Source organism: Lactuca virosa, chromosome 5, assembly GCF_052849685.1.
Source record: "Lactuca virosa cultivar CGN04683 chromosome 5, Lactuca_virosa_CGN04683_v6, whole genome shotgun sequence".
NCBI lineage: Eukaryota > Viridiplantae > Streptophyta > Magnoliopsida > Asterales > Asteraceae > Lactuca > Lactuca virosa.
The window spans coordinates 83,450,846-83,462,570 of NC_136430.1; the positions used below are offsets into that span (position 1 = coordinate 83,450,846).

General features: G+C 41.2%; 1 long non-coding RNA gene across 1 annotated transcript; it reads right to left on the bottom strand.

Annotated features, from left to right (window-relative positions):
- Positions 1–4,025: 4,025 nt before the first annotated feature.
- Positions 4,026–7,548, bottom strand: LOC145115030 (uncharacterized). The gene is made up of 2 exons (XR_013711398.1): positions 6,033–7,548; positions 4,026–5,913 (listed from the first exon to the last, which is right to left on the bottom strand). It is a non-coding gene; the product is annotated as an uncharacterized LOC145115030 (long non-coding RNA).
- Between the last annotated feature and the right edge of the window lie 4,177 nt (positions 7,549–11,725).

The following is an 11,725-nucleotide window of genomic DNA, read 5'->3' on the forward strand; positions in this document are numbered from 1 at the left end:
CTAATCATGACGAGATGCGTTAGGAGGCGGTGCTGAAGAAGTGGATGCGCCCTGAAGTCTATCCAGGTGGCGCTCGGTGTCCTGTAGTCGGGACTCCAATGTTGCCTGATGCATCTGGTAGTCCCTGACTACCTCGTGCATCATCCTCTCCGTACGCTCCATCGCGGCTCTCATGGCCACCATTTGGCCAGTGGTCGCTTGCGCCTGCTCGCCGATATCGCGAGTCCTCTTTACTATCACTGTCAAGGCTCGATCGGCGGGTCCACCGTGACTCAGATCGTAAAAGTTCTGATCCATACCAAATGAGGGCCGCATCCCCTGCTGACGTCTCCATCTCCAAATGTCGTGTGCCCATGGGGGCATAGGTCCGTTGGGGGCCATCCGGTGTAGGGGCACCCTAGCCATGTACAGAGGGTTGATGACTTCGGACCCTGTGTCCGAGTCATCGGAGTCACTGCCCTCCGCCTCTTCCTCGTCCGAGTCGGCTACTGGTTCTGCCGGTCCTTCTTTAGGCTCCTATTCCGGTTCTTCATCGGGTTCTTCCTCGGGTTCTAACCATCCACCATTTCCCTGATTGGGTAAATAGGGATCTCCAGGATGATGAAATCCAGCCATGAAGTCTGGAGGGGTGTAAGACGTCGTAAAAAATTCTAATCAAGTATGCATATAGTATTTCCAAAAAACTCCTATAGTATTTTAATTATTTATGTTTGAATTCATGTGAAGTTTTGGGTATGAGGTGAGTTTCTAGGTCAACTTCCCGCCATAATTACCCCCAAACACATGTTGGTTATATTTTGAATAAATATAGTTGACCAGGCTATATTTATCCCGAATATAACCACATAACTGTCCGGGTTTAATCACAGCGTTCCATCTCCTCTAGAGACTTTTAATGTTATAGTTTTAATGTATGCACTTTATTCAGAGTGTTTTAGTCCCATTGTATTTATAGTTGCATATCATGTATGGTTAGATAAGCTAGTTCACTATAAACAATGCTCTAATACCAACCTGTCACACCCCCGAACCAGACGGCGGAAACGTCCGGGGGATCGTGTGACTATAAATTGAAATATCATCACAATGAATATACATGAAACATAACACAATCGTCACCAACATTACATATTACAACTGGCATTGTTCACATCAAGTACATTGGTTTACATTACATAATTCGGAGACATAAATTATACGATAATTGACATATGCATAAAAGAAATCCCAAAATACTCTCGACGATTCTTCAGCTTAACGATTACCTGAGAATACAAGTTATTTTGAAAACGGTCAACATATATAATGTTGGTGAGTTCATAAGCATGTTTGAATAAAAGTCTTTGTATCTTTTGTAAACCCAGAAAATCCGATATTTTCTGTAAAATATCCTAAAAATGATGTGAAAATTGAGTATAAATGCATGTGTGAAGTTCATAGTAGTAACATATAGAAATGCAGTTCAAATTTCTTTGTATTCTTTCTGTTGTGTGTAAGTAGTATTTGAATAATAGTATTTCCCCAGAAAATCCAATATTTTCTGATTTATAAAAATGTCACGGTCTTTGCACTGTAGAAATGTTTTGTATCATTATGACTTACGAGTTTTTAATTTTCCACAATGTCTTAATGGGAATGGATCTCTATATGAGTCGTTATAACCATACATGATAGTGACTGATTTGCCTGTCTTGGCATTTTTCCAAATGCCGGATTTTCGATCAAGGCTTTGTCACCCTAGACTGGCCTAGTCTAAGTGTAGCGAACAACTTAGGTGTGGGGGAGTCACCCCCCGTATAGATCTATACACAAACTCTCGTTATCCCTCCAGGAGACTCTGATTATAACTACAAGCTACGGCCATACACTCAGTGGTGTCAACTGACACGTCTCACTAGATCCCATTTGTATTCACATGAATTTGTATAATGTTATATGTATTTAGAAGTTCGATCACTAGATAATGTATGAAATGATAAGATAAGGCCCAACAAACATGAAGAAAAGGCAACTATAGCCCATTAGACGTGTAAGTTATTTTCCAGGCTAAATTAGCATGTAAATGGGCCACTAAGGCCCACTAACATGTAAATGCTAAATTATGCCCATTTAGCATGTAATTGGGTCACTTAGGCCCAATAGACATGTGATGAATACATTGGGCCCAATAAACATGTAATGGGACCACGAAGGCCCAATAAACATGTATAGCAATTACTAGGCCCAATAATCGCACCATTGTTGTATTTCGCTTGTTCGTTATAGAATAGTTTGTTATGTCGTAATTCCATAATTTGAACTTAATTTTAATAGAACTTGCGCTTTAAACCTCTTAAAAACTAATTTGAGACATTTAAAGGCTTATTTCACAAAAATGTTCTATATTTTAGTTAAAAATAACATTTTAGCCCATTAATTTATAAAAGTTCTATATTTTCGGCCCAAATGTTTAATAATTGACAGATTTGACCCAAAAATACATGTATTGGCGTTTTCAGCCCATTTTTGCAGAAAATTACATTCTTGACCCATTTTTCGTGAATTTTACATTTTTGGCCCAAATTCCAAAAACTTTGCATTTTTAGCCCAATTTAGAAATAAATGTTATTTTCACCCCTAAATTCGGTTTAATTACATTTATGGCTTAAACTTTGATCAAATGACATTTTTAACTCCGAAACTCTTATTTTTCGCAAATTTGGGCCCAAAACCGTGAGGCCCAAATATTAAGCCCATTAGGCTAAAATTTACACTTTTGGCCCTTTGAAAAGTAGGGTTATAATAAAAATCCATTTTTATATATGTATGACCTGTTTGATCCTTATAAAACCGTAAATGCCACTTTTTGCCCTTATCTTTTGTTTTCTTGACAAATATGACCCTTAACAAGATTTTTGCTTTAAATTTTCATATCTTAAACATGTAAACACTTTTAAGTTGATAGTATGATGTATAAGGTGTCTTAGTTCATGGATTTTTACTCAATGTTGCTTAATATGTCGAGATGTGTTAACATCTAACACATTTTTACAAAATAAACTAAGAAATCACACATGACATGCATAAAACACATAGATCTACACATTTTACTTGTATTCTCCCCCAAAAATCATGTAAAAACCGAAAACAAGGGGGTATGAACTCACCTTGCTTGATTGATCTTGATTTGAAGAAGAAGTGAGTGTGTTTTCGGCCCTAGCAAGCATTCTTGAATAGATTTTGAGCTTAAGAAGTTTCTAAGAGTGTGATCATGGAATAAAGCTATGTAAGAAGGAGTTCTTAATGTTAAAATGAAAGGAGATGTTTGTGTTTGATAATAACTTACCAAGAAATGATGATTTTTGGTGAAAACATTCTGGAAACAACACTAAATCTCGAAAATTTAGAGAAAGTTGGAGAAGTTCTTGAGAGTATGTTTGAGAGAAAGTTTTGAAAGTGTATGGGTGTGTTGTGGGCTTGTCTTCGGCCGAGAGGAAGAAATGGAGACAGGGAAGGAGAAATTTTACATGGGGGGTAAAGATATCATGGATGTTTGTGATTATCTAGAAGTATGTTAGACAATTACGTGTTGTCATCACCTCCTAAATCCTCCGTTGATCTTTATTTTTATATCTTGGGCCGAGAATTGGGCTTAAGATAAATAGAGTTGAATTTGCTTGGCCCACTCTTGGTTTCGATTGAGTTTGTGAAGCCCAATAAGTAGTTTTCGGCCCATTGGGCCTTTAGGGTACTTCACGGCCCAATGAAGTCCAATTAAAGATGTTTAGGGTCCATTGAGGCTATTGGAATTCGTTGTGGCCCAAATTGGCCCATTAGGGTAAACTAATCCATTCTAGGCCCATAATGTCCCAAAATGTCAAGTTTCATGAAGGTGGAACCGTTTAGAGCCCAAATTAGGGTTTCTAGGCCCAAAATAGTCAACTTGGATACTTCTTGGTCCATTTGGCTCAACAAGAAAATTCTAGACCTTATTAGACTTGAACCGGGATTTTTAGAGTTTCAAACTCTTTGTTGAACATAAGAGGTGTATTTGAATGTGCATTGAGTGATATATACATAGAGTACATGCTTTACAATAGTTGAATGATTACATGGGAGTAGAATTTCGTAGCTAAATTGCTAGTTGTGACAAGCAGCACGACCACTGAGATCTAGGCAACGAGACTACCAAGGGTTGAACCACGAGGGTACTCTTTCGATCCGGAATATTAATGTCACATCGGGAATGCACTGTCATGCATAACATCAGTTCTTCATGTACTTTAACTCTGTGCCTTCGGAATAAAAATCACTTCTGCATAACGTCGTACCGACCCTACTCCCCCCTTCTTAGATGAGTCGAGGAATGGAAACGATGGATGCATAGTTGCTGGAAATTGGGCGACACAGCTGCTGAAAAAGCTAGGCGACACAAGTGCTGACAAAAGTTGGGTAGCGCAGTTGGCGCGACTGCTGGGAGTCAGACAGCATATCTGTTGATGACTGAGCTTTGTGGATGCTGAGCTGGGTCGCATCGCTATTGAGGGTCGTGTTGCGCTACTGTTGAGATCCAAGTAGTGCAACTGCTGAGAGATGAGCAGTGAGATTACGAGAGCCGGTCGACATGAATGGTGAGAGGTGCCTGAAGTTGGCCGACACGACTGCTAATAGCCATGTAGCGCGGTTACCGAGGGCTAGGCAAAAAGACTACCAAGGGCTTATCGGCATGGCTGTTGGGATCTCGGAAGCGCAGTCGCCGAGGGGTAGGCTTTACGACTGCTCTTTCCTTCATAACACTAATGTCTTCCAGGGAATGCATGCCCATATACCATGTCCGCTTGTTATGTAGTTCGGCTATTTGCTTGGAATAACACTTCTGCATAATGGCGTGCTAACTCTCCTATTCCCCCCTTTTTAGAAAAGGCGAGAAGTGAGAACGAATGGATATATGATATTGGCTTGTTGTTTGCACGCTCGAGTCTCATTCGTTTGTACATGCCATTGTAAACAATAATAGTAAGTTTTCTTATCCCATATTTTGTAAGGAATCGTAAGATAAGTGCATGATAGTGGCAGTTAAAGCATGTAAGCATGCATTTTTAGAGGTTGTTCACAACATGTGCCTCTGTTTAAACTTGTATAGACAAACTACTTGTGTGTTGTATAAAATGCTGGAGTGGCATGCAATTAGTAGTTGCGAACTAATGATGACAAAATGGTTTGATTATATAGAAAATTGCTTGTCAATTCAGTTATCAAAACGTGGCATCTTTGCATAAGATGTTGTAGTAAAAAGATTATCTACTATGTAGTAGATTAGTATTTTTGCATATATACCTTAACTCACTGAGGGTAAAGGTATGCCACGATTGTCATAATAAAGTTTTTAGTAAATATTTTAGTTTTCACTAAATGGAGATAATATATAAATGATATTAATTTACTTGAGAGATGAGAGAAAGTAGACCTTGAGCCTTCCTATCGTGGTCGTATTCTAAAATGCTTCATGGAGTAGTAGTAGCATACTACTCTTTTCCCTCCCTCTTTTTTTGGAAACACCAATCGTATTGTGAAACATATTTGTTGAGCGGGGATTGCGGCGCACGAGTATAAAATTGTTGATTTTGCCTTGCAAAATTAGATCATTTTTGTATTGTGGAGGTAGCCCATTAAGTACCAATTTATATGAAGCCCAAATTGCCACAACCCAAAATTGTTATTATTTTTTATTAGAGCCCGCAAATAATAATCCCAAATTCATACTCTCTTCTTCTTCTTCTTCTTATTCTTCTTCTTCTTCTTTTGTTTGAAAATTTCGAATGATTCGGACCACCACATGTTCTAAAAACGCATTTTGTTGAGCGGAGTCACAGCATTCGAGTGTCGAATGGGCCATTTTGTTGTTGTCGAGTGAGCCCAATAATATGTAAAAATCTAGGAGAAAAACCCAAAACAAATTTGTTGTTGTTTAAGCCCATTTGACAATAATTAAAGTCAAAGATAATAAATGGCAGTTCATATGCAAGTTGAGCCCATCTAGCAAATGATCAAACCTTTTTTTTTTGCTGTGTTTTGAACGAATCGGATACCAAAGGGCACTACACTGTGCTCTTTTTTTTATATTATCAATTTTGAGAAAAAGGTTTGTCTCTTTCATACGCCAATTTCCAAGGATCTTATCAAGAGAACAATCACATCTTGCGTTCTTGATGTACTCGTATCCGGTGGTTCCTCGTCGAAGTTCGTTGTCTGGAAGACCTGATTGGAGCCGCGGGACCCGCCGGCGACGCTGATTAGTTAGATCGTTGGTGATCTTTGAGTAGTGCAAGGGTCGATGACCACTGGTGTGCGGCTCCGGCTGGCGGTGGCAAATCGAGAACACAGGAGAACCAGTCGACAATGAGTTCTGGCGAGGGGAGATGCAAAGGCCGTCGACGGGCTATAAGAGGTGGTCGCCAGGCGATCTTGGTTCCAGTTGGCGGCGACGGGTCAAAGAACTGATGTCGGAGGTTGTGTGCTTGCTGGTGGCCGGCTAAAGGTCTAGCGATTCCTGGTAGGAGTGATTTGGATTTGGTTTCATTTGGTGATGGCGTTATTGTTGATGTTGGAGCGGGGCTTTCCCGTCAAAGAAGTTAAGATGATGTTAACTGGGAGCTGTTGTGATGGCGGAACGATGGTCTTTGGCCGGTGATAGGAGGGGCAAGCTTTGTCGGCTGGCGATTGGTGATTGTCGTTGAGGGTATGCGGCGACAGCAGGTTCCGATCCAGCGATGGTGGCTATGTGCGCTGGAGTGATTGTTGCAGAAGATCGCTTGGCGGTGAGGGGAAACCGGTTGCTGACCGGTGATGTGCTAGCTTCAGTTAGCATGGAAAGATTGAGAAAAAACGAGGACCAGCTTTCGCTGCCAGTGGTGAGGTTGAAGATTCTTGTGGTTGCTAATGGGGGACGACGACTGCAGCCTGAGCCTCTTCGTCGGGGCTGGATGTTCCCAAGTAGTTTTTTTGGCGAGCTGGGAGCGACTGGTAATGGGTCCGGCGACCTGGTTAGCTGGGAACGATCAGAGGTGCTCGAATTTCGAGCGCTGATGAGGTTTCAATGGCTGCTACCGGTTGATCTAATTGGAAGGGATGAAGGTCGCTTTCGAGAATGGGGGTGCCGGAGGTGGTCGACAGTAGTGATCAGGTTCTATCCGCTGGAGCAAGAAACGCCTGGTGGCGGAGCAGCGGTGGTCTCGTTGGCGACTGGTGATTCCCGGGTTTCGACCACCGATGAAGTTGGTCCTGAACCATTGTCGTCAATCGAGACGGGAAGAGGCACCATGGTAACCAGAGGGTGCGAACCTGGCGGGGCCCGCTCTTTGTCGTTTGCTAGCTTTTGCTTCCTTGAATTTTGTGGTGTAGACTGTACACGCATACCCCTCTTTTTTATCTTTTGTCGTTTGTAGAATTAGGCTTGACAGCTCATTTGTACAGTCTATTGTAAATGTGAGCTGTAAGAATTTCTCTTGTTTATTTATTTATTTATTTTTTGAAATGTACAACACATCTGTAAAAGCTAAGGCATGAATATTCCCTTACCTTTTTTCATATTTTTTTTTTTTTTTGGTCGGCCATGAAAGGACAACAAGCAATACAACTGTTGTATTTGGGTTTTTTTTGTTGATGTAAAAAGGAATCAGCATTGAATATACCTCTCTTACCTCTCTTTTTCCTTTTTTTTTACTGGTTACTTTCTTGTATCAGTTCATTTCTACATCTCTGTTTTTTTAATGATGGGATAACTATAATTGAACTGAGGGTAAATATAATTTTTGATGAAAAATATGGTCTGATAGGTTTTAAAATGTACAAGTGCCACAGCTGTGTTTACAACTTGAACACACTTGTATCCATAACTCATACTTAGATGGAAAATGGGTTTTATTAAATTTTGAGAAGATGAGAGTTTATAAATAACTTATTTATTTCTTCAAGCCTTTTAACAGCTTGAGTAAATTTTTCTACAGAAAATCATAAATTATATGTGATTTTTTGAAAATATATGAACAGAAGTGGGATAAAAACCCATGAAAAGCTCTTCTTTTCATTTTTTGTTCTCAAAATTTTTGAAAAAGACACGGAATAAACAACTTGGTAAATGTACAAACATCCCAACCATAGTTACACACCAGTGTTTCAGATGCTGAAGTTCTGCATAGAAAATCTAAACAAAAATCGATGGATAAGGGGTAAAAAAATTTGAGAGGGTCTTATTCATAGAAAATTGTGAACTAAAATATTTTCTTATTAACATGAACTGAAATTAGGATAAAAGCTTATGGAAATATATTTCTCCTCTTCTTGCTCACTAAATCATCAAAATAATCTGAAATAAGGTAAAATCTATAAAAACTTGTTTTCTTTTTATAAAACTTCTAAAGAAACACCAAATAAACAACAAAAAACTCTTTTCTTCTCAAACTTGTTGAAAAAAACCTCAAGATAAAAACAAAAAACGGGATCTGATGAGGGTTTCTTCTCATAAAACTTTCTTTTCTCTTCAACTTGGTCAACAAACCATCAAAATGTGAACAAGAAATAGATCTGAAAAAATTCCGTTTTCCCTCTTCAAACTTCGAAAGAGAAAACACCAAAAATATAAACAAAGGTGAGTTAAGAGCTCGATTTTTTTTGAAGGCTTTGGGAAATGTACAAGTATTATAACTTTGTTTACAAACAAATGTAGCAGTGAGTGGTGTTGTACATAAAAAATCTTAACTGAAAAATGAATTTCTAGTAATATAAACTTGATAGGAGGATAAATACTTGTCAAATTTCTTTTCTCCCCAACTTGCTGAATGGGTCATTGAAAAAAAAAAGACGAAATTGATCTGAAATGTCTTTATATGTTTGAAAAAATGTTTGAATGAAAAATAACTAAAGCAGATCCAAAAGATCTAGTCTTAAAAGCGAAACAAATCCATAAATCTGAACAAAGACACTAAGGGGCTGTTTGTTTTTTTTATGAAGATCTGCGCAACCACTTTTGTCTGCGCCGCGCAGACATATGCCATCGCAGACTGTTTGTTTTTTGGAAGTGCGTAGATCAAAAAACGTCTGCGCGAGGTCTTCCTGGCGCAGACATGGGTCAGTGTCTTCAAAGGTCTTCAGACCCCATTTTAACATAAATAAATAAAAAAACATAGGCCACTGTGCAGTTTTTTTTTTCTTTCCTTTTTAGCTGAAAATGCATTTTTAATGTTTATGACATAAAATTAAGTTTGAAAAATCAATTTATTTCAACAGTCGCAGACGTTAAAAACAAACAGTCTTTATATTGCAGACTGCAGACATTTGGTCCACCTCTTCTGCCACAGAGGCTTGCAGATGTGGTCCGCAGACTGTAGACATTTTGGCTTCAAAAAAACAAACAGCACCTAAGTAGATCAGGAGATCTGATCGATAGAACACATCAGATCGAAAGATCTGAGGGGTGGCTAATCAGATCTGAACAGATCTTGGTAAGAGCCAACGGATCTAAACAAATGGTGCTAGAAATGAACAGATCTGAGGAAAACCTAAGCTGAAACGACATATCTGAGTAGATCTAGGCAAGAACGAGATGATGGCTGCTCGTTCGAGTCCGGGATGGCGCGAAATGATATGACATCGTCCTGAACCACCTCTTCACTCTCTTCTCTTATGTTGATGGCAGCTAGAGCAGAGAGGATCTGCGAGGTCACAACAGACAAGGCCGTTAGAGCCGCCCCAGGGACTGTGCCCCGGGAGCGGGCTCCGACGGTCAAGTTAGATCATCTGGTAGATCTGAGATGGTTCTCTTTAGCTAGAGAGAACCATCTTGGTGTTGGTGGTGGTGTATGGTGGCTGACGGCGGCGGGTGGCGGCTGAGCTACACGGCTGGAGTATAGTGTGACGGCTGAGCCAAGGGGAAGATCCCCCTCCATGGAGGAGATACTGTTCACTTTATAGGGGACAATTAGGACAAGGGTAATTAGGTCAGGCCTTGGGCCAGCCCAATTCAGGCCCAACTAGCAAGGAGTTGGGCGAGGCCGCCCGGAGGCGTCGGGCGAGGCTGGCAGGCGCGCACTAGGAAAGGCTGGCAAGGGAGCGCCAGGCCGGGCCCGCAGGAGAGTCCCAGCAAGGCTAGCAAGGGAGTCCCCAGGCCAGGCCAGCATGAGAGTTCCCAGCAAGGCTGGCAAGGGAGTCCCCAACAAGGTCGGCAAGGGAGCGCCAGGCGAGACTGGCGCGCCAGAGCTGTCTAGGCCATGCTAATGGACCATATATCATCAAGTCCCCCCCCAGTCCAATGTTATTGGTACGTGGCCAATGACACTGGACTGGATTCAGTCATATGAACCATGTGTCATCAGGCTGGCAAGGGAGCGCCAACCCGGGCCAGCAGGAGAGTCCCCAGCAGGGCTGGCAAGGAAGCGCCAGGCCGGGCCAGCAGGAGAGTCCCCAGCAAGTTTGGCATGGAAGCGCCAGGCGAGGCTGGCACGCCAGAGCTATCTAGGCCATGGTAGTGGACCATATATCATGACATACTATATATCACAGAAATAACTATCATACTACATAACACATATATAAACATATAGGGATGTCGTGGACTCCCTCTAGGCTCTTACTCCAGGAGGCTGTGGGCTCCCCCCAGGGTCTTATACCTATGTGTCATTGGCTCCCTCACATGGTATTAACTACTTGCCACGGGCTCCCCCATGGTATTTATCTGGAATGCCATGGGCTCCCCCACATGGTCTTGTATCCAACTGCCACGGGCTCCCCTCGGGGTCTTCACATATCTAGTCAATCATTACTAGCACATTCTCATATACATGCATACCAGACATATCAGTAGTGAATCCACAATAAACACTACAACTAACTGAATGGGCCGGCCTTGGTGCCTTAGACCCATTGGTATGGTGAGGATACTCACCTTTGTCTGCTGAACCCGGAAGCTGCTCTCCTAACAGTCCGAAACTACCAGTGTTGAACAACAATGCCATTAACCCAAAATTAGGGTTGAATATAACCTAATTAAAGAACCAAAGCCCAAGTCCTTTCATAATGGCCCAAAAGCCTTCCATTGCTAGTGGGCCCAAAGTCCATGCCCAAAATTATTAATGGGCCTCATCGCCCAATAAGGCCCAACCATAGCAACCATGGCCCAAAACAGATAAATTGGCCCACTAACTCACAACATGACCAGGGCCAATAACTTATTAAGGCCCAAAAGGCTTACACGCCCAAAACAAGCCCAATCCCATCTGAGTGCGTACGCATTGCGTACCACTCCTGTACGCTCAGCGTACTGAGTTCCTAAGCTATACGCGCTGCGTACGCTATATTACGCCCAGCGTACAAGCATATTAAGCACTTACTTCCATTAAGTGCTTAATACTTGATGTTCTAACATCCAATATTAGTAATGAGTTCATTAAGACGTCCTAGGGCATAAAGTTGGCAACTTTATGCCCTTGCATGCTATATGGGACATCAAAACTTCATTCTTCACATTAGGATTTCATAAAAAGCTTCAAACTCAAGCATGGAGTGTAGATAACCTTCAAGATAGCACCTTTATGCATCTAGCATGCTCACAAAGTTTAAATCTAACCATATCAGCCTCTGGAGTTGCTCAACTCTCAAGATAAGGTCTAAGAACCAACAAAATGGATAATATGGAAAACCCTAACTAGATCTAATGAATAAGATGGCAAGATTAAGACTTTATACCTCCAGA